The 23021-nt window shown below is 43.6% G+C and overlaps 1 pseudogene; it reads left to right on the forward strand.

Moving 5' to 3' along the window:
* On the forward strand, window positions 1-19082 carry LOC115132729 (cytosolic non-specific dipeptidase-like; annotated as a pseudogene).
* Window positions 19083-23021: the final 3939 nt, after the last annotated feature.

Raw genomic sequence — 23021 nt, forward strand, 5'->3', positions numbered from 1 at the left:
ATGGTCGAGGTATGAATTGTGTGCCACAGTCAACATTCTGTGTGGAAAACAGCCACTACCACTGACTGCATCTTGACACATGACTACAAGCACAGCTTTGATTAGATGCGCTTTAAGCAACATTAAACATGAGCAGAAAGCATGAAGAGATTTGTTTTTGTATAGATATTTGTTATGGATTAGTGTTGCACTTTAGGGCTACTTGGTCTTACTTGTATTTTAAATATGTGGCGTTATCATTTGCATCAATCAGTACTTGTTTCCCAGCTACATTGTCTGCATAGATTGTTTGAACCACCAACATGGGTCCCATTATGCCTGGTGATAACCAAACACTGCATTCCAAAATAAGAACCTTATACCAACGGTCAAGCATGCTGGTGGTAGTGTGATGGTTTGGGGATGCTGTGCTACCTCAGGACCTGAACAACTTGCCTTAATAGAAGGAACCATGAATTCTTCTCTGTATCAGATCATTCTACAGGAGAATATCAGGCCATCTGTCTGTGAGCTGAAGTGCAGCTGTGTCATGCAGCAGGACAAGACAATCAAGTCTACATGAAAATAGCTAAAATGCAACAAATGTAAGGTTTTGGAATGGCCTAGTCAATGTCCAGACCTAATCTCAATTGAGATGTTGTGGCAGGACTTGAAAGGAGCAGTTCATGCTTGAAAACCTACAAATGTCGCTGAGTTAAAGCAGTTCTGCTTGGAAGAGTGGGACAAAATTCCTCCACAACGACGAGAGATTGATCAACAACTACAGGAAGAGTTTTGTTGGCGTCATTCCAGCTGAAGGTGGGGCACAACCAGGTATTGAGTGTAATGGGCCAATTACTTTTTCACACAGGGGCGTGGGTGTTGCACAACTTTGTTTATGAAATAAATGAAATAAGTATGTAATTGTTATTTGTTCACTCAGGTTTCCTTTATCTAATATTAGGTTTTGGTTGAAGATCTAACATTCATTATCAAAAATATTCAAAAGTAGAGCATGAATAAAGGGGCAAATACTTTATCACAGCACTAACATTTTGAATTAAACTGCAGCCCATCAAATGAAATCCAACTGCTCCCTTGACTTTCATTGATGTAAATCATTTACACTAGGGTCTTTACTCACTTAGTCCTCTTCACCCCTGTGGAGCATGAGAGGCTTCCAGGAAAGAACACTGCTGCCGATCCTCAGACTGGACTCAGACCCCCTTCATCTCCTTCAACCGTGACTGCGTTGCTGCATCACTGGTTCTTGAACATCTGGTCTCCTTCCCTTCTTTTACCTGGTCATTTCTTTCATGTCGGTGCAATGAAGGAGAAGATGAAAATATGGATTTTTACACCTTTGAGAATGAAACCCTTTTTATATTTGTCCCCTTCAGCTTCCCTCTGGAGAGGAGATCCCCTTGCCCCCCCCCCCCCCATCGTCCTTGGCTGCTTGGGCTCTGACCCGGGCAAGAAGACAGTGTGCATCTACGGCCACCTGGATGTCCAAACCAGCCACAATCGGCAACGGTTGGGACACAGAGCCCTTCACGCTGGTGGAGAAAGATGGTGAGAGCAGCTATTTCAAAGCACCTAAAAGAGAACAGTGCTGAAACATCAAAATTCATGCCAACATTGAGATTTGCACTTTGATGTTTCAGTGTTCTTTTTTTGGGGGGGGGGGAGTATGTTTCTGATTTGCATTTCTCCTTGCATCAGTTTATAGGTGTCATGATTTCTGTTGGTTCTTGACTTGTGAAATATAGGCTTATCGCATTGTTTTAAAAAAAAAAATTTTTAATCAAAAACCATTCCGACATGACATCATGCTGTATGATTACTGAATCAAAAATCTAATCTGCTAACAGACTGCAGTTGTGTGTGGCACACCTTTTAATAATTTTGCTTGTCTTTGAAAGCTACAGGACACGCTGTATGCAAGGTGTAAAAGAGCTATGAACGCATGGCTTGCCCATAATTGACTATGTGGTATGTTGTTCTTCAGCCCTTTAGACATGCCCTGGACTATTGGCTATTATCTGCATGTTTTCCGACAGTCTGCCCCAATTTACCTAAAGACTCTAAACTACAGCTTACATGGGTGGCAGTCTAAGCTGTGATCTGTGTCACTCTCGTTCAAATGGGTTTATAATAATTGCATGAAATTAGTGTTTGATAAGGAGCTTTCCTCAATGGTCCAGCAATCAATCACCTGTCTGTAAAATGGGGCGGCAGGGTAGCCTAGTGGTTCGAGCGTTGGACTAGCAGCTGAAAGGTTGCAAGTTCGAATCACCGAGCTGACCAGGTACAAATCTGTCAATCTGCCCCTGAACAAGGCAGTTAACCCACTGTTCCTAGGCTGTCATTGAAAATGAGAATTTGTTCTTCACTGACTTGCCTATAAAGGTAAGATAAAAATATATATATATATAAACACTGCTCAAAAAAATAAAGGGAACACTAAAATAACTGGGCTATGTTCAGGGGCAGATTGACATCTGAATGAATGAAATACTCTTATTGAATACTTTTTTCATTACATAGTTGAATGTGCTGACAACAAAATCACACAAATTATCAAATGTACCAACCCATGGAGGTCTGGATTTGGAGTCACACTCAAAATTAAAGTGGAAAACCACACTACAGGCTGATCCAACTTTGATGTAATGTCCTAAAACAAGTCAAAATGAGGCTCAGTAGTGTGTGTGGCCTCCGTGCCTGTATGACCTCCCTACAACGCCTGGGCATGCTCCTGATGAGGTGGCGGATGGTCTCCTGAGGGATCTCCTCCCAAACCTGGACTAAAGCATCCGCCAACTCCTGGACAGTCTGTGGTGCAACGTGGCGTTGGTGGATGGAGCGAGACATGATGTCCCAGATGTGCTCAATTGGATTCAGGTCTGGGGAAGGGGCGGGCCAGTCCATAGCATCAATGCATTCCTCTTGCAGGACCTGCTGACACACTCCAGCCACATGAGGTCTAGCATTGTCTTGCATTAGGAGGAATCCAGGGCCAACCGCACCAGCATATGGTCTCACAAGGGGTCTGAGGATCTCATCTCTGTACCTAATGGCAGTCAGGCTACCTCTGGCGAGCACATGGAGGGCTGTGCGGCCCCCCAAAGAAATGCCACCCCACACCATGACCGACCCACCGCCAAACCGGTCATGCTGGAGGATGTTGCAGGCAGCAGAACGTTCTCCACGGCGTCTCCAGACTCTGTCACGTGCTCAGTGTGAACCTGCTTTCATCTGTGAAGAGCACAGGGCACCAGTGGCGAATTTGCAAATCTTGGTGTTCTCTGGCAAATACCAAACGTCCTGCACGGTGTTGGGCTGTAAGCACAACCCCCACCTGTGGACGTCGGGCCCTCATACCACCCTCATGGAGTCTGTTTCTGACCGTTTGAGCAGACACATGCACATTTGTGGCCTGCTGTAGGCCATTTTGCAGGGCTCTGGCAGTGCTCCTCCTTGCACAAAGGCGGAGGTAGCGGTCCTGCTGCTGGGTTGTTGCCCTCCTACGGCCTCCTCCACGTCTCCTGATGTACTGGCCTGTCTCCTGGTAGCGCCTCCATGCTCTGGACACTAGGCTGACAGACACCGCAAACCTTCTTGCCACCGCCAGCATGGAAGCATAGGAACTGAGAAGTGGTCTGTGGTCACCACCTGCAGAACCACTCCTTTATTGGGGGTGTCTTGCTAATTGCCTATAATTTCCACCTGTTGTCTATTCCATTTGCACAACAGCATGTGAAATGTATTGTCCATCAGTGTTGCTTCCTAAGTGGACAGTTAGATTTCACAGAAGTGTGATTGACTTGGAGTTACATTGTGTTGTTTAAGTGTTCCCTTTATTTTTTTGAGCAGTGTATATTCCTTACTGGGAACCTAGTGGTGTTCTGGCCAAGTGAGACACAAATCATTCTGTTTTGATGTCTTTGCCTGTGGTTGCACAACATCCTGACCGTGTTAGGCCATTTGGTGACATTTGAGTTAGAATTTAATTGTGAAAACTACCACTTGTGTGGATCCATAGAATTTTCTTCTTTTTTTTTTACACATATTGTATTAGCATATCATTGGAAGGACATATGTGTCAGTCAGAGCTATGTTGCTGTATACATGTCAGTATGTCAAATGCAGAGATGTGTATGCAGCACTTTCCTTTCATGCTGACACACTATTCTGGATCAAAATGGGACTTAGTTGGTGGAGGCGAGGCCAATGCTGTGGTCGCCCTTCTGCTATCCGCAGTGACAAAATGTAGCTATTTTAAAGCACATGTCCTGCAATTCTACAGACTTGCCATGGCATATGTTATCGGAGTGACTCAAACATTATCAATGGGGGCCCCATGCCATGACAAAAATGTTCGATTCCCTGACTGTCTAGTTTTTATTTTGGTGATTGTTAATTCTCAAAGGTGATCTTATAGAAACAATATATATAGTTTGACAATTATATGTTTTACATACATTATATCTGGTTTTACCAGATATTACCCCCCCATCAGTTTTTTTTTTTTTACCGCCAAATACTTTTCTATACCAACAAAACCCTGTTGATGTCCTGTGACAGTCGCTAAATCCTCATTTCCTTCTTTTGGCTCTTGATGTGTTTCACAGGGAGGCTAGAAATGATTTTTTTTCTCTCCTTTTAGTAGCATTTTCCCATTTATTTTATTGGTTGATAATGATATCTTTTAAATGACTAAAGGCTAAAATAGTTTTCAAAGATAGTATAGTAGATCTGTTACGGATACAGGTATCGTGGGTCCTGTGTTCTTTTATCTCCTTCTCCCCTCACAGGTGAAAATCACTCCCCAATCAGTCACTCATCAATCAGAAGACACACCTCCTCCTGTTTCCTACCCAATCACAGTTCCTTTCCCTTGGTTTAAAAACCCTGTCAGTTGTTTGCTCTGGAGCTCAATCTCTCTGTAAATGATATGTCTGTTTCACCCTCTCCTACTATGTCTCTCTATCTCTCTTTATGTATTGAGCTCTCTTTTGTTTGAGCACCTCCATATCACTTTGTCCTCACCTGGGAGTATTGTTTTTGGTTATGGTGTTTGTTTGTTTGCTGGTGGGAAAAGGGGGAACTAAGACAAGTCGCCCATGGGCATACACTACCCATAGGTAAACTTTGTTAAATACCCTAGTTAGAACTGGGCGGACCACCCACTGTATTTTTGGCTAGTTAGCGGTTGTTGAAATGGGCTACTCTAGCTTAGGGGTGTTTTTGGATGCTTATTGTTTCTTTCCTTGGGTCCAGCTCAGCCCCTTTTCCTGCTCCCCCCCCCCATTACCGTGTGTTTACTAATAAACCCTGAGTTTGACGGTAGATTTCAGTTGTCGTGGTTATTTCATTCTCACTTTTGCTTTGTCACTATTATAAATTGCATGAGTTATGTTACGGGTCTCGTCACCATCTCCCCTAGACTGTCACGCCAAAAGGGATTCGTAACAAGATCATTATCATTGCTATAGATTTTTTAATGGTTTTAGTCATTAACGTTTAGATTTAAGTAATTGTTTTACTAAGCCACCTATGGCTTGCAGATTGTGTAAATTCTCATCATAAAAAAAACATAATCAGCATCTTAATCCGCTGCAGGGAAGCTCTATGGCAGAGGCTCGACAGACGACAAGGGCCCAGTGTTGGCCTGGTTCAACTGCATTGAGGGCTACCAAAAGATCCAACCGGTAAGACGCAGCACCACGACTTGATAAGTACCACTCACTCAAGCTAGCCCAGGACAAAGAAAAACCCATGGTATTGTTTTCAGAACAGTTTTAGTACATGTGCTCTTTTCTTGGTTAGGCCCCTAATAACAAGCCTATAACCGACAAGCAAGGTTAAAAGGACTTGTTTTTGAGATGTCAGCGCCATGGTAAAAAGCCTCTTGGCTTGAATCAAGACTTTTCGTCTTGATGATTACAGTTGATCACATCAGTGTTATGGGCATCATGGCCGTCATGTCCTCAAGTCATTTTTATCCCCTGTCATCAGCGTTTAATGATTGAGCTGACCTACGTTTTATACTAGCTCCCTGACATGGTAACCATTTGAGGTACAGCCAGAGGAGGATGGGCCTCCCCTCTGAGTCTTATTCCTCCTCTAGATCTTTTTTGGGGGTGTAGGCACTTTGTGACAACGATGCTTGAAAGCTAGGGCTATATACATTTTAATTGAATGACTTGATCTCTATTTGTCATCAAATTTAAGCACCTGACTGAAGAAGTTGAAGTAGTCTTTTGTCAGCCCCAACAGTGACATTCCTTTCGAGGCATAATAGTTTGGTAAATAGAAAACAAATGAAAAAGACATCTCTACCTGGTTGTAACAGAGACCAGTTGGTTGTAATCTGGTGATATTTTCTCAACAACAACAACAAAGCATTTTACAACCAGAAAACAGTGCCATATTTTGCCCGCTGAGATACTCATCCATGCCTCTCATGAAAACAGGAGCTTCCGATAAACATCAAGTTCTGCTTCGAGGGCATGGAGGAATCGGAATCGGAGGGCCTGGACGAGCTGGTGTTCGCCCCGCAAAGACACCTTCCTGAAGGACGTGGATTACGTATGCATCTCGGACAACTACTGGCTGGGCAAGACCAAACCCTGCATTACCTATGGACTGAGGGGGATCTGCTACTTCTTCATTGAGGTGAGGCCATAGCGTTAGAAAAATCTAGAGGGTGCAATTATCAGAATAAACAGTGATTGCATGGGTCATAAAATCTAATTTTATTGGTCACATTGGTTTAGCAGATGTTATTGCAGCTGTAGCGAAATGCTTATGTTTCTAGCTCCAACCGTGCAGTAGTATCTAACAATTTCACAACATATACCTAATACACACATCTAAGTAAAGGAATGGAATTAAGAATATATAAATATATGTACGAGCAACGTCAGAGCGGCATAGACTACGATACAGTAGAATATAGTATATACAGTGGGGAGAACAAGTATTTGATACACTGCCGATTTTGCAGGTTTTCCCACTTACAAAGCATGTAGAGCTATAATTTTTATCATAGGTACACTTCAACTGTGAGATCTAAAACAAAAATCCAGAAAATCACATTTGTATGATTTTTAAGTAATTAATTTGCATTTTATTGCATGACATAAGTATTTGATCACCTAACAACTAGTAAGAATTCCGGCTCTCACACACCTGTTAGTTTTTCTTTAAGAAGCCCTCCTGTTCTCCCCTCATTACCTGTATTAACTGCACCTGTTTGAACTCGTTACCTGTATAAAAGACACCTGTCCACACACTCAATCAAACAGACACCAACCTCTCCACAATGGCCAAGACCAGAGAGCTGTGTAAGGACATCAGGGATAGACCTGCACAAGGCTGGGATGGGCTACAGGACAATAGGCAAGCAGCTTGGTGAGAAGGCAACAACTGTTGGTGCAAATATTAGAAAATGGAAGAAGTTCAAGATGACGGTCAATCACCCTGGGGATTATTAGGTGACCGTGATGGTTTGAGGGCCAGATTGGGAATTTAGCCAGGACACCGGGGTCAACACCCCTACTCTTACGATAAGTGCCATGGGATCTTTAATGACCTCAGAGAGTCAGGACACCCGTTTAACGTCCCAGCCGAAAGACGGCACCCTACACAGGCAGTGTCCCCAATCACTGCCCTGGGCCATTTCCAGTGTTTTACTTGCTATATTGTATTTACTTTGCCACCATGGCCTTTTTTGCCTTTACCTCCCTTATCTCACCTCATTTGCTCACATCGTATATAGACTTGTTTATACTGTATTATTGACTGTATGTTTGTTTTACTCCATGTGTAACTCTGTGTCGTTGTATGTGTCGAACTGCTTTGCTTTATCTTGGCCAGGTCGCAATTGTAAATTAGAACTTGTTCTCAACTTGCCTACCTGGTTAAATAAAGGTGAAATAAAATTGGGATATTTTTTAGACCAGAGGAAAGAGTGCCTCCTACTGTCCCTCCAACACCACTTCCAGCAGCATCTGGTCTCCCATCCAGGAACTGACCAGGACCAAACCTGCTTAGCTTCAGAAGCAAGCCAGCAGTGGTATGTAGGGTGGTATGCTGCTGGCATACCTTTGCTTTCTTGGGTACAGGAACAATGGTGGCCATCTTGAAGCATGTGGGGACAGCAGACTGGGATAGGGAGAGATTGAATATGTCCGTAAACACTCCACCCAGCTGGCCTGCGCATGCTCTGAGGACGCAGCTAGGGATGCCGTCTGGGCCGGCAGCCTTGCAAGGGTTAACACGCTTAAACGTCTTACTCCCGTCAGCCACGGAGAATGAGAACCCACAGTCCTTGGTAGCGGGCTGCGTCGGTAGCACTGTGTTATCCTCAAAGCAGGCGAAGAAGGAATTTAGCTTGTCCGGAAGCAAGACGTTGGTGTCCTGGACATGTCTGGTTTTCCCTTTGTTGTCTGTAGACCCTGCCACATACATCTCATGTCTGAGCTGTTGAATTGCGACTCAACTTTGTTTCTATACTGACGTTTTGCCTGTTTGATTGCCTTGCGGAGGGAATAACTACACTGTGTGTATTCTTCCATATTCCCAGTCACCTTGCCATGGTTAAAAGCGGTGGTTCGCGCTTTACGTTTTGCGGGAATGCTGCCATCTATCCACAGTTACTGGTTAGGGTAGGTTTTAATAGTCAGTGGGTACAACATCATTTCCTGAAACTCAGTCACCGTATCAGTATATTCATCAATATTATTCTCGGAGGCTACCCAGAACATATCCCAGTCCATGTGATCAAAACAAGTGTTGATTCCGATTTTGTCAGACCAGCGTTGAATAGTCTTTAGCACGGGTACTTCATGTTTGAGTTTTTGCCTATTGGAAGGGAGGAGCAAAATGGAGTCATGCTCAGATTTGCGAAATGGAGGGCGTGGGAGGGCCTAGTCCTGCTTTAAATGTAAATACGAAATAACCTTGTTTTGTCAGATGGCGTGCTGTGACAAGGACCTCCATTCTGGGGTGTTTGGAGGCTCGGTCCATGACCGACCTCATTGCACTGTTGGGTGAGTTGAATCGGGTGTGCTGGAATAGAATTCAGAGATATGTAGGTATGAAATTATTTGATAGGTATAACAATAAGGTTTGAAGCCCTCTGATAGAATCAAATAAACTGCTTGAAATAAATCTACAAAGTGCCTAGGAGGTTCTATAGGGACTGGGGGTTGAAGGACTGGGGTTTGTTTCCGGACAGGGCATAAGATATCTTTCCGGGGTTCATAATGCACCAAAGAAAAGACTGAAACTGGGTGGGATTCGTTTTTTTTCTCGCTGCAAAATGAAATTCAAAAACTGTGGTGGGTCCCCCTTCAGGCTCCCTGGTGGACACGAAGGGGAAGATCCTGGTCCCGGGGATGTACGAGGAAGTGGCCAATGTCACTGAGGAGAAGAAACTGTATGAGAAGATCGACTTTGACATGGTGGAGTATGCCAAGGACATCGGAGCTGGGAAGCTCCTACATGACAGAAATGAAAAATTCCTCTATTTTCTACCTCCTTTGAATCGATCACTGACCTTAATTGGTTGGTTTGGGGGAAGTAATAGGGTGCTAACCATGCTCTGACTTATCCAATGTGCTTACGTATAAATTTCTGAAGAATTCCAACAGGGCCAATGTCTGAAATGACAAATAACTAGATTTAAAAGCAATGCTGGTTGATTCTCAGTCATTTGTAAGTGATTCATTCCCAACATTATCTGGTTCATAATGTCCTTTGACCTTTCCTCTGACCCTTGTCTGCAGGAGGCTATCCTGATGCACCGCTGGAGGTACCCCTCCCTCTCTCTGCATGGCATTTACATTTACATTTAAGTCATTTAGCAGACGCTCTTATCCAGAGCGACTTACAAATTGGTGCATTCACCTTATGACCTCCAGTGGAACAGTAGTGCATCTAAATCTTTTCAGGGGGAGGGGGGGTGAGAGGGATTACTTTATCCTATCCTAGGTATTCCTTAAAGAGGTGGGGTTTCAGGTGTCTCCGGAAGGTGGTGATTGACTCCGCTGTCCTGGCGTCGTGAGGGAGTTTGTTCCACCATTGGGGGGCCAGAGCAGCGAACAGTTTTGACTGGGCTGAGCGGGAACTGTACTTCCTCAGTGGTAGGGAGGCGAGCAGGCCAGAGGTGGATGAACGCAGTGCCCTTGTTTGGGTGTAGGGCCTGATCAGAGCCTGGAGGTACTGAGGTGCCGTTCCCCTCACAGCTCCGTAGGCAAGCACCATGGTCTTGTAGCGGATGCGAGCTTCAACTGGAAGCCAGTGGAGGGAGCGGAGGAGCGGGGTGACGTGAGAGAACTTGGGAAGGTTGAACACCAGACGGGCTGCGGCGTTCTGGATGAGTTGTAGGGGTTTAATGGCACAGGCAGGAGCCCAGCCAACAGCGAGTTGCAGTAATCCAGACGGGAGATGACAAGTGCCTGGATTAGGACCTGCGCCGCTTCCTGTGTGAGGCAGGGTCGTACTCTGCGGATGTTGTAGAGCATGAACCTACAGGAACGGGCCACCGCCTTGATGTTAGTTGAGAACGACAGGGTGTTGTCCAGGATCACGCCAAGGTTCTTAGCGCTCTGGGAGGAGGACACGATGGAGTTGTCAACCGTGATGGCGAGATCATGGAACGGGCAGTCCTTCCCCGGGAGGAAGAGCAGCTCCGTCTTGCCGAGGTTCAGCTTGAGGTGGTGATCCGTCATCCACACGGATATGTCTGCCAGACATGCAGAGATGCGATTCGCCACCTGGTCATCAGAAGGGGGAAAGGAGAAGATTAATTGTGTGTCGTCTGCATAGCAATGATAGGAGAGACCATGTGAGGTTATGACAGAGCCAAGTGACTTGGTGTATAGCGAGAATAGGAGAGGGCCTAGAACAGAGCCCTGGGGGACACCAGTGGTGAGAGCACGTGGTGTGGAGACGGATTCTAGCCACGCCACCTGGTAGGAGCGACCTGTCAGGTAGGACGCAATCCAAGCGTGGGCCGCGCCGGAGATGCCCAACTCGGAGAGGGTGGAGAGGAGGATCTGATGGTTCACAGTATCGAAGGCAGCCGATAGGTCTAGAAGGATGAGAGCAGAGGAGAGAGAGTTAGCTTTAGCAGTGCGGAGCGCCTCCGTGATACAGAGAAGAGCAGTCTCAGTTGAATGACTAGTCTTGAAACCTGACTGATTTGGATCAAGAAGGTCATTCTGAGAGAGATAGCGGGAGAGCTGGCCAAGGACGGCACGTTCAAGAGTTTTGGAGAGAAAAGAAAGAAGGGATACTGGTCTGTAGTTGTTGACATCGGAGGGATCGAGTGTAGGTTTTTTCAGAAGGGGTGCAACTCTCGCTCTCTTGAAGACGGAAGGGACGTAGCCAGCGGTCAGGGATGAGTTGATGAGCGAGGTGAGGTAAGGGAGGAGGTCTCCGGAAATGGTCTGGAGAAGAGAGGAGGGGATAGGGTCAAGCGGGCAGGTTGTAGGGCGGCCGGCCGTCACAAGACGCGAGATTTCATCTGGAGAGAGAGGGGAGAAAGAGGTCAGAGCACAGGGTAGGGCAGTGTGAGCAGAACCAGCGGTGTCGTTTGACTTAGCAAACGAGGATCGGATGTCGTCGACCTTCTTTTCAAAATGGTTGACGAAGTCATCTGCAGAGAGGGAGGAGGGGGAGGGGAGGAGGATTCAGGAGGGAGGAGAAGGTTGCAAAGAGCTTCCTAGGGTTAGAGGCAGATGCTTGGAATTTAGAGTGGTAGAAAGTGGCTTTAGCAGCAGAGAGAGAAGAGGAAAATGTAGAGAGGAGGGAGTGAAAGGATGTCAGGTCCGCAGGGAGGCGAGTTTTCCTCCATTTCCGCTCGGCTGCCCGGAGCCCTGTTCTGTGAGCTCGCAATGAGTCGTCGAGCCACGGAGCGGGAGGGGAGGACCGAGCCGGCCTGGAGGATAGGGGACATAGAGAGTCAAAGGATGCAGAAGGGAGGAGAGGAGGGTTGAGGAGGCAGAATCAGGAGATAGGTTGGAGAAGGTTTGAGCAGAGGGAAGAGATGATAGGATGGAAGAGGAGAGAGTAGCGGGGGAGAGAGAGCGAAGGTTGGGACGGCGCGATACCATCCGAGTAGGGGCAGTGTGGGAAGTGTTGGATGAGAGCGAGAGGGAAAAGGATACAAGGTAGTGGTCGGAGACTTGGAGGGGAGTTGCAACGAGGTTAGTGGAAGAACAGCATCTAGTAAAGATGAGGTCGAGCGTATTTCCTGCCTTGTGAGTAGGGGGGAAGGTGAGAGGGTGAGGTCAAAAGAGGAGAGGAGTGGAAAGAAGGAGGCAGAGAGGAATGAGTCAAAGGTAGGCGTGGGGAGGTTAAAGTCGCCCAGAACTGTGAGAGGTGAGCCGTCCTCAGGAAAGGAGCTTATCAAGGCATCAAGCTCATTGATGAACTCTCCGAGGGAACCTGGAGGGCGATAAATGATAAGGATGTTAAGCTTGAAAGGGCTGGTAACTGTGACAGCATGGAATTCAAAGGAGGCGATAGACAGATGGGTAAGGGGAGAAAGAGAGAATGACCACTTGGGAGAGATGAGGATCCCGGTGCCACCACCCCGCTGACCAGAAGCTCTCGGGGTGTGCGAGAACACGTGGGCAGACGAAGAGAGAGCAGTAGGAGTAGCAGTGTTGTCTGTGGTGATCCATGTTTCCGTCAGTGCCAAGAAGTCGAGGGACTGGAGGGAGACATAGGCGGAGATGAACTCTGCCTTGTTGGCCGCAGATCGGCAGTTCCAGAGGCTACCGGAGACCTGGAACTCCACGTGGGTCGTGCGCGCTGGGACCACCAGATTAGGGTGGCCGCGGCCACGCGGTGTGGAGCGTTTGTATGGTCTGTGCAGAGAGGAGAGAACAGGGATAGACAGACACATAGTTGACAGGCTACACAAGAGGCTACGCTAATGCAAAGGAGATTGGAATGACAAGTGGACTACACGTCACGAGTGTTCAGAGAGTTAAGCTTACGTAGCAAGAATCTTATTGACTAAAATGATTAAAATGATACAGTACTGCTGAAGTAGGCTAGCTGGCAGAGGCTGCGTTGTTGACTAAGTAGGCTAGTTGGCATTGGCTGCGTTGTTGACACTACACTAATCAAGTCGTTCCGTTGAGTGTAATAGTTTCTACTGTGCTGCTATTCGGGGCTAGCTGGCTAGCTAGCAGTGTTGATTACGTTACGTTGCGTTAAAAGAACGACAATAGCTGGCTAACTAACCTAGGAAATCGCTCTAGACTACACAATTATCTTTGATACAAAGACGGCTATGTAGCTAGCTATGTAGCTAGCTACGATCAAACAAATCAAGCCGTTGTACTGTAATGAAATGAAATGAAAAATGTGATACTACCTGTGGAGCGAAGCGAAATGCGACCGGATTGTTGAGTGCAGAAGTTCTGTTCGGTAGACGTTGGCTAGCTGTTGGCATCGAGGGGGGCCTTCTCCGACGTAGGTGCCAAGACCGTCATTCCCCGCAAGTTCATTGGCAAGTTCTCCATCCGCCTGGTCCCTGACATGGACCCCAAAGTGGTGTAGAACTCAACTCTATGATCAGGTTTTTAGATACTTTCCTGCTTTACTCGTCTTTTAAGTGCAGATCTAGGATCAGTTCCCCCTACTTCAAATCCTAACATATCTGCAAGTTAGGCTGACATATGAACAGTGGTAAAGGTAGATAAGCAACAAGTTCAATTCTTCTAGGATCAGGTCTTTAGGCCATTTCGTGTTTAATTCAAGGTGTTATAGAATAAGCACATTACATGTTCTCGACTGTTGGATGAAATGATAGTGGAGAAACATCTTACCCCAGTGGTCAGTTCCTTACATTTCAATTAATTCTCAAGCATTAGATCCATCTATTAGTGGTTCCAAATAGAGGGCTGCATTCCTGTCATTTTTCATGCTGCGGTCAGACAGATGATTTTGGGATTAAAATATCTTTGTTGTCCCGAAGATTATTTGTTTGCGTTAGCCTAACGATTGTATTAAAATGCTTTTTCCACATTATTCACACACTTAGAATTGACTTATTTTACTTCCGTAGCCTACCTCTCTTCTCCTAGGTGGGCTTGCCTACATGTGCGGAGGGAGAATCATGTGGCAGTTAACTTAAATATGAAATCAACTTAACTCAACCAACGTGAGTCGAGGTGCAATCAACCCATTTAATCATAAAGGAAAATGCACTTTTATTTTCAATGAGTATTGATTACCCATCTATTTGCCTCTGCCTGCAAATCAGCCCCCCTAAAAAGTTACTGTAGGCTATGTCCTATATGCAACAGTCGCTTTCATCATTCTTGTTGCTTCAACACCTGATCCCATACATGTGACTTCCTAAATATGATTCGGCTATAGGCTACTACGTTGCCTGGAAATAAATATTGATCACCCATATTTCTCCATCTGAGAATCTCCCCAATCCTAAAAGGTAGAAAGTGCAAGTCGCTCCAACTCTACTCTCTTCAAACCGTATCTAGCGTGTTGGCTGATATAGCCCAGTAATACAGATAACCTAATATAATTGGTCATGTAGTAATCTCTGGTAATTTAACCTATTTCTTAAGTTATTTTTGCGCATTTGATGTTGCTTATAGGGCACGGAATTGCTGGGACTACGGCTGGCAAGTGAGCTGTGTCACATACGCCTAAAATAACATTACAGGATTGATGTTGGGTTTGGGACCAGTTCTTGCGGTAGCAGGTGGGAGTCAGACAGAAAGCCACCTGGTGCATACGGGGTGGGATAACCTTTTTTGGTTACTATACCAACAACAAATGTTTACCCCTGAAGTACCCTCTCGTGCATTTTACCAGTGGTCTCATGAGTCTTCTCAAGTACCTCCTGTGGATAGGCCAAGTACCCCCAGAGGTCCTAGTACCTCTGGTTTGGAACCACTGGTCTATTAGCCTGTAGTGCTGACATTAATTTTTGTTTTTTAAACAACCAATTGACTCTGTCAGATCAATTGACCAAACTATGCAATGTAGTAGGGAGTTGTCAACTCAGCAAAAAAAGAAACGTCCTTTTTTTCAGAACCCTGTCTTTCAAAGATAATTTGTAAAAATTATAATAACTTAACAGATCTTCATTGTAAATGGTTTAAACACTGTTTCCCATGCTTGTTCAATGAACCGTAAACAGTTAATGAACATGCACCTGTGGAACGGTCATTAAGACACTAACAGCTTACAGACGGTAGGTCACACTTATGAAAACTTAGGACACTAAAGAGGCCTTTCTACTGACTCTGAAAAACACCTAAAGAAAGATGCCCAGGGTCCCTGCTCATCTTGGGCAGATGTGGCCAGGGCAATAAATTGCAATGTCCGTACTGTGAGATGCCTAAGGCAGGATGGACAGCTGATTGTCCGCGCAGTGGCAGACCACGTGCAACAACGCATGCACAAGATCGGTACATCCGAACATCACACCTGTGGGACAGGTACAGGATGGCAACAACAACTGCCTAAGTTAACCCAGGAACGCGCAATCCCTCCATCAGTGCTCAGACTGTCCGTAATAGGCTGAGGGAGACTGGACTGAGGGCTTGTAGGCCTGTTGTAAGGCAGGTCCTCACCAGACTTCACAGGCAACAACGCCGCCTATGGGCTCAAACCTACCGTCGCTGGACCAGACAGGACTGGCAAAAAGTGCTCTTCACTGTCTCACCAGGGGTGATGGTCGGATTTGCGTTTATCGTCGAAGGAATGAGCGTTACACCGAGGCCTGTACTCTGGAACGGAATCGATTTGGAGGTGGAGGATCCGTCATGGTCTGGGGCGGTGTGTCACAGCATCATCGGACTGAGCTTGTTGTCATTGCAGGCAATCTCAACGCTGTGCGTTACAGGGAAGACATCCTCCTCCCTTATGTGGTACCCTTCCTGCAGGCTCATCCTGACATGACCCTCCAGCATGACAAGTCCACCAGCCATACTGCTCGTTCTGTGTGTGATTTCCTGCAAGACAGGAATGTCAGTGTTCTGCCATGGCCAGCGAAGAGCCCGGATCTCAATCCTATTGAGCACGTCTGGGACCTGTTGGATCAGAGGGTGAGGGCTAGGGCAATTCCCCCCCAGTAATGTCGGGGAATTTGCAGGTGCCTTGATGGAAGAGTGGGGTAACATCTCAGAGCAAGAACTGGAGAATCTGGTGCAGTCAATGAGGAGGAGATTCACTGCAGTACTTAATGTAGCTGGTGGCCACACCAGATACTGACAGTTACTTTTGATTTTGACCTCCCCCCTTTGTTCAAGGGCACATTATTAAATTTCTGTTAGTCACGTGTCTGTGGAACTTGTTCAGTTTGTCTGTTGTTGAATCCTATGTTCATACAAATATTTACACATGTTAAGTTTGCTGAAAATAAACACAGTTGACAGAGGACATTTATTTTTTTTGCTGAGTTTAGTTTCCAACAGGCCAATATTCTACATAATTTCCACAGAACTTGGTAAATAACTACAATGGTCATAATCCATTGTGCTCTTGCTTGTCTGGTCTGTGTTTGTTTTATGCCTGGTACATATAAGACACAGACGAATGTGCGATCGAGAGGAATAGAACACAGTTGCTTCGCAAGGCATCTGTACCTGACAATACATTATCTATGTGATTGATAATTGGTATTCAGCAGTCCTAAAGTATGCCTTCTTGTCTTTGATGAGCTACTAAAATAGTTATTTTGTCAGACAGCATAGCCAGCAGCTCTATCGAGATGATGATTACTTGGAATGAGTCTTCAAATAAAACAAATGCAGTTTACGCATTCACTGATATATATACACACACACACACTCTTCAACTGTATATGTTGTGAAATCTGTTGTGAATGTATTGTAATGTTTTTTTACAATGAAAGATATGTATCTTCTTGTGATCTATCGATCAGACCGGTGCTTGTCAAAGTGAAGAATGACAGGGCAACACTGCTGGTTTGAGTCTGCTGTCTGTCCCGCCTCTTGGTACCTGGGTGTGTATGTTGTGTACACTGTGGTTGCAGTCACATTTTTTTTTATACGGTCATGAATTTGCAAGGCCCGTATAATGTGGTAACGATGAGTCAAAATCCACTTAGTCTATTGTTTTCTGGCACATTCACTTATTTTCTATCGCGTGCAGGGCTCAACATTTTAACTCTGGCTTGGGGCCAGTCAAAACCATGTCTGTCAGTAACTTTTCAGCGCATTTTTGAATTCCAGTTCAACATTTTCCTGCTCTGTCGCAGTCTACCATTAGACTACATGAGTAAATGTCATGCTATTTGTATTTGAGCAATATGATAGGCCGATCATTCAAGCACAAACACGCTGCCGCAAGTCACAACTTCTGGAGCAGTACATGAGTTGACGCATTCCCATAGCACACACAAGCTGTCCAGAGCCAAAAGAAGCCCCTATCAACATTCTCGCTGAACTTATTTATTTCAAGGAAAGTGATTTACAAAAGTAAACCTTCAATAGTGGACATACTAGCAATATGCTGGCCACTGTTGATAGTCTACAAAAAGAAAGCTGCCGTTCCTCTTGGCTAGCCTATTGTAGCCATTTCGATGTCTCGTTTGGAACGTTTGTTTTGAAGGGGCAGTGTCCTTTTTTCACAGCTTCTCAATGACATACTTTAGAAACAAAAACGTATGCAATTAATACAATGCAATTCTAAAGAATAGACTAATGACTTGCATTGCTAAATTATATTACACAGCTTTTTAATACATTTTCAATTTGGCTGGCTAGTCCATGTGGTTGTGGAAAACACGATCTATGGTATGTCTTGTTGTTTAATTCAGTGATGTACACATCTATGTAAATGTATATGAATATATGTCTATGGTTTACTTTCAGGACAAACTACATCCAGGGCATCAAGATGCTCGGCGCATACTTCCACGAGGTCTCCATGTTGGAGTAAATGAACTAGCCAGACCTGAGTGAGATGTCCTTCTACCTCGAACTGTGGACCGAACTGTTTAGTTTTCTATCCAATGCAAGTTGCATAATGTTTTCCATGAACTGCTGCTGCTGTACAGCAAAATGGAGCCTTGAAGATCTTCCTTAGTCATTTGTAATTTTGTCTTCCATCAAGAAGATAAGTAGAGGAAAATAATATAAAAGTATTGATTATTGTATTGTAGATGCGTCATCGTATAGCGTCATCGACTGAATCGGAGTGTTCTAGACAAGATCTAAACCAAACTCGAAGGAAGCGTGAACAGTATAGCCCATTACACTTCCATGTTGTGGTGTATTTATGAATGTGCTAACAGACAACAGTACCCCTACAGAATACATACTCATTTCCTCCATTTGGGGGACTTGGAGATGATTTTATACCTGACTATTTTCTATCTTAAGATGTTAGCTTGTTTGGGAAACCTCCAACTGTAATGGAAAAAAGCACACCATCTTCAACTCCTATTTTATTCCTGTTTGAAATATTATGGGTAATCATTTATGAAGCAGAACACTGCATGTCTTAACATGAGTAGAACAGAGAAATACACACAGGACATAGCCATAGACAGATATTGGATGCATTTGGAAGTGTTTGAAGTGATGACAATAACTCAATACTTTTGCATAATGTTGAATATTACAGTATACAATCGCTTCTTGATTTATCCATTCAGGGTTCTCTTAACTGGCGCCTGACTTGACTTGTATGCATCTAATTTCTCCCTTGTCACAAGCCAATATATTCAATAAGTCATAACATGAGTCTGTCTTTTATCATGCTTCAATATCTTGAATTCCCACGTCATGCCAAAGAAAACCAAATCAATACGTTTCAAATGTGATTTCGCCTTTATTTTCTACGGTTTTACAAGTGTAATGTGACAATGACCCTTCCCACTTGGCACACTGGTTGAATCAACGTTGTTTTTTGAGTGTGAACCCATTACACCTTTATGTTTGTCTGAATTTGCAGGTTTCCACGTCATATCAATGAAATGTCTGTCCAGTGGGCTGAGGCTCAATCCCAAATCGATCACTCCTCCTTTTGGCCCTTTATTTGACAGTCATCATGACGGGGAGTCAACGGGGGCCTAAGGACAGTGGAGGGATCGGTTAAGGTTTGAACCTAGGAGTGACAATGGGGTTGATGTTCCTACCCAAGCTACAGGATGTGCCCTTGGTTGATTTTGTGTGTGCGTGCAGGGGTGGAAAAAGTACTCAATTATCATACTTTAGTCAAATTAAAGATGCGTTAATAGCAAATGACCCAAGTAAAAGTGAGTCACCCAGTAAAATACTACTTGAGTGAAAGTCTAAAAGTATTTGGTTTTAATTATACTTAAGTATCAAAAGTAAACTGAATTGCTCAAATGTACTTAAGTATCAAAAGTTAAAGTATGAACCATTTCCAATTCCTTATATTATGCAAACAGCACAGTTTTTTTTGTTGTTGACTGTTAGTCAGGGGTACACAATTTACAAACGAAGCATTTGTGTTTAGTGAGTCCTCCAGATCAGAGGCAGTAGGGATGACCAGGGATGTTCTTTTGATAAGTGTGTGAATTGGACCCTTTTCCTGTCAAAATGTAACGAGTACTTTTGGGTGTCAGGGAAGATGTATGGAATACAAAAGTACATTATTGTCTTTAACTTCTTTATGGCTGCAGGGGCAATATTGAGTAGCTTGGATGAAAGGTGTCCAGAGTAAACGGCCTGCTCCTCAGTCTGTTGCTAATATATGCATATTATTAGTAGTATTTGATAGAAAACACTGAAGTTTCCAAAACTGTTTGAATGATGTCGGTGAGTATAACAGAACTCATATGGCAGGCAAAAACCTGAGAAGAAATCCAAAGAGGAAGTGAAATCTGAGGTTGGTATATTTTCAACCCATTCCCTATTGAAATCCCATTGGGATATGAATGAAGATTCACGTCCTAGGGCTTCCACTAGATGTCAACCATCTATAAACAGTTGAATGAGGCTTCTACTGTGTTATGGGACTGAATAAGAGGGAAATGAGTCAGACTACTGGGAGAGAGCCATTTCCCGGTCATGCACATACCACATATCTTCCTGCGTTCCGTTCCTCCTCAAGACAAAGGAACTCTCCGGTTGGAACTTTATTGAAGATTTTTGATAAAAACATCCTAATGATTGATTCTGTACTTAGTTTGAAATGTTTCTACGACCTGTAATATAACTTATTAGAGTTTTTGTCCGAATATATCAAACGCGCTAACAAAAGTAGCTAATTGGACATAAATAATGGACATTATCGAACAAATCAAGCATTTATTGTGGACCTGGGATTCCTGGGAGTGCATTCTGATGAAGATAATCAAAGGTAAGGGAATATTTATGTAATTTCTGGTTTCTGTTGACTCCAACATGGTGGCTAATTTGACTATTGTTCTGAGCGCCGTCTCAGATTATTGCATGGTTTGCTTTTTCCGTAAAGTTTTTAAATCTGACACAGCGGTTGCATTAAGGAGAGGTATTTCTGTAATTCCATGTGTATAACTTGTATTATCATCTACATTTATGAAGAGTATTTCTGTTGAATCAATGTGGCTATGCAAAATCACTGGATGTTTTTGGAACTAGTGAATGTCATGCACCAATGTAAACTCAGATTTTTTTATATAAATATGAACTTTATCAAACAACACATGTATTGTGTCTCATGAAGTCCTATGAGTGTCATCTGATGAAGATCATCAAAGGTTAGGGATTAATTCTATCTCTGCTTTTTGTGACTCCTGTCTTTGGTTGGAAAAATGGCTGTCTTTTTTTCTCTGGCTTGGTGTTGACCTAACATAATCGTTTGTGGTGCTTTCACTGAAAAGCATATTTGAAATCGTACACTGTGTTGGGATTAACAACAAGATTACCTTTAAAACAGTATCATATACATGTATGTTTGAGGAATTGTAATTATGAGATTTATGTTTTGAATTTGGTGCCCTTCACTTTCACTGGCTGGTGTCATACCATCCCGTTAACGGGTTTGCAGCCCCAAAATTAAGAATGTAGTAAAGTTTGCAAAAATATTAACAGCAAAGTACAGATACCCCCAAAAACGACTTAAGTAGTACTTTTTAAAGTATTTTTACTTAAGTACTTTACACCACTGTGTGTGTCTGACCAGTGGAATGACATGTAACCAGTGGGGTTGTCCTGTTGTAGACAGGTGGTCAGATGCATCCCACTGGGCATAGATGTCATTTCAAGGTCTTTGTTTTGATTTGCATTTGGGTGAGAGTTTAGAATAATGTGAAATCATTGGAATTAAGTTCAACGTTGGGTGAAGAAAAAAAAACTTAGGTTAATCCAATCAGTTATCCAAGTTGATGCAACATAACACATGTTTTTTTTGTGTTGTTGAAATTATGTGGAAACAATGTTGACTCAACCAGTTTTTGCCCAGTAGGATCCTCCACACCCCAGAGGTGCAGAAACTATACTGCGAGAGGAGTTTGGTGCCTAATGAAAACGACCCTGCTGTAAGGTTGGATCTGGGGACGGGCTAGCACTTGACAATATAAACATAAAACAGACTACCCATTCTGATCTTCCCAATGGAAAAACAACTGAAATACAGAGGTACAGTCTGCATTTGTCCAATAACAACAGTTATTTACCAAACATTTTGCTAGCGTGTGCCCTAATGAGCATGACTCATATCTCTGCTAGTGAGTTTTTTTTCTTAAAATAGAAGTTTCCCCTGCAAATCTAGGATCAGATTAACCAGCCCCAAATCCCATCCTTGACCACTAGGAGGTAGAGAGAAATCTGATCCTGGACCAGTGGTTTGGGGCAATTTCTACCAACTAGTGTTTTAGAAGGAGGAAAAATGAAGTACCTGTCATGAGAGAACCAAGGTCCTCACTTCCCCAAGGCCTCCTGCGTTTGTGGCATTGCCATAGACATTACTATTCAGATTTGTTGGCTTGCAACGGAGAAGCTGAACGTGCCCGGGAGCATGCGTTTAGCACTGGTTTTCTTAATACGCTACTAACGGGAGAGAACATGAATGTTGTACTAAATTAGTCGATTGCAATGTAAAACCCAGAAGACTTAACCAGTGATTTAGCTGATCTCATGTTGATACTAGACCGCTGCAATTTTTTTTATCTAGGTTTATTCCCGCCCCCAATGAAATGACAACCTACCAGGAACATCCATAACTGATGAATGTAAAATACTAGTAGATGTATGCAGCATAAGAATATGAGTAATAGGCCTATACTTCAGTCAAATGTTTAATCTTAAATGGTAAAATAATGTGCCATTTGAAATAACTTTTATTAGACTACATTTGATTAAAAAAGTACATAACTCATTCACAATTGGGTTGATTTAGTTACACATTTCAAATATGATCAGTGCAGGGATATCCCCCCATGCTTTCTAGGCCAGCTGTAATTAGATTTGGCTACACAAACATGAGTTTTCCAGTAATAAAATGCAGCGCCTTCAGAAAGCATTCATACCCCCTTGACGTATTTCACATTTTGTTGTTACAGCATGATTTCAAAATTGATTAAATATATTATTTTCTTGCCCATCTAAACACAATTTCTTTAATTTTACTTTTTTTTTTATTGAACTTTTATTTAACTAGGCAAGTCAGTTTCAAAAATTCTTATTTACAATGACTGCATACAATACCCCTTAATCACAGAAATGTGAAATTTACATAAGAGTCAATACATTAGAATCACATTTGGCAGCAATTACAGCTGTGAGTCTTTCTGGGTAAGTCTCTAAGGGCTTTGCGAACCTGTATTGTACAATATTGACACATTATTATTATTTTTAAATTCTTCAAGCACTGTCAAGTTAGTTGTTGATCATTACTAGACAGCCATTTTCAAGTCCTGACAAATATTTTGAAGCTAATTTTAAGTCAAAACTAACTAGGCCACTCAGGACAATTCAATGTTGTCTTCGTAAGCATTTGTCCTGCTGAAAAGTGAATTTGTCCCCCAGTGTGTTGGAAAGCAGACTGAACCAGGTTTTCCTCCAGGA

Source organism: Oncorhynchus nerka, linkage group LG7 (genome assembly GCF_034236695.1).
Source record: "Oncorhynchus nerka isolate Pitt River linkage group LG7, Oner_Uvic_2.0, whole genome shotgun sequence".
NCBI lineage: Eukaryota > Metazoa > Chordata > Actinopteri > Salmoniformes > Salmonidae > Oncorhynchus > Oncorhynchus nerka.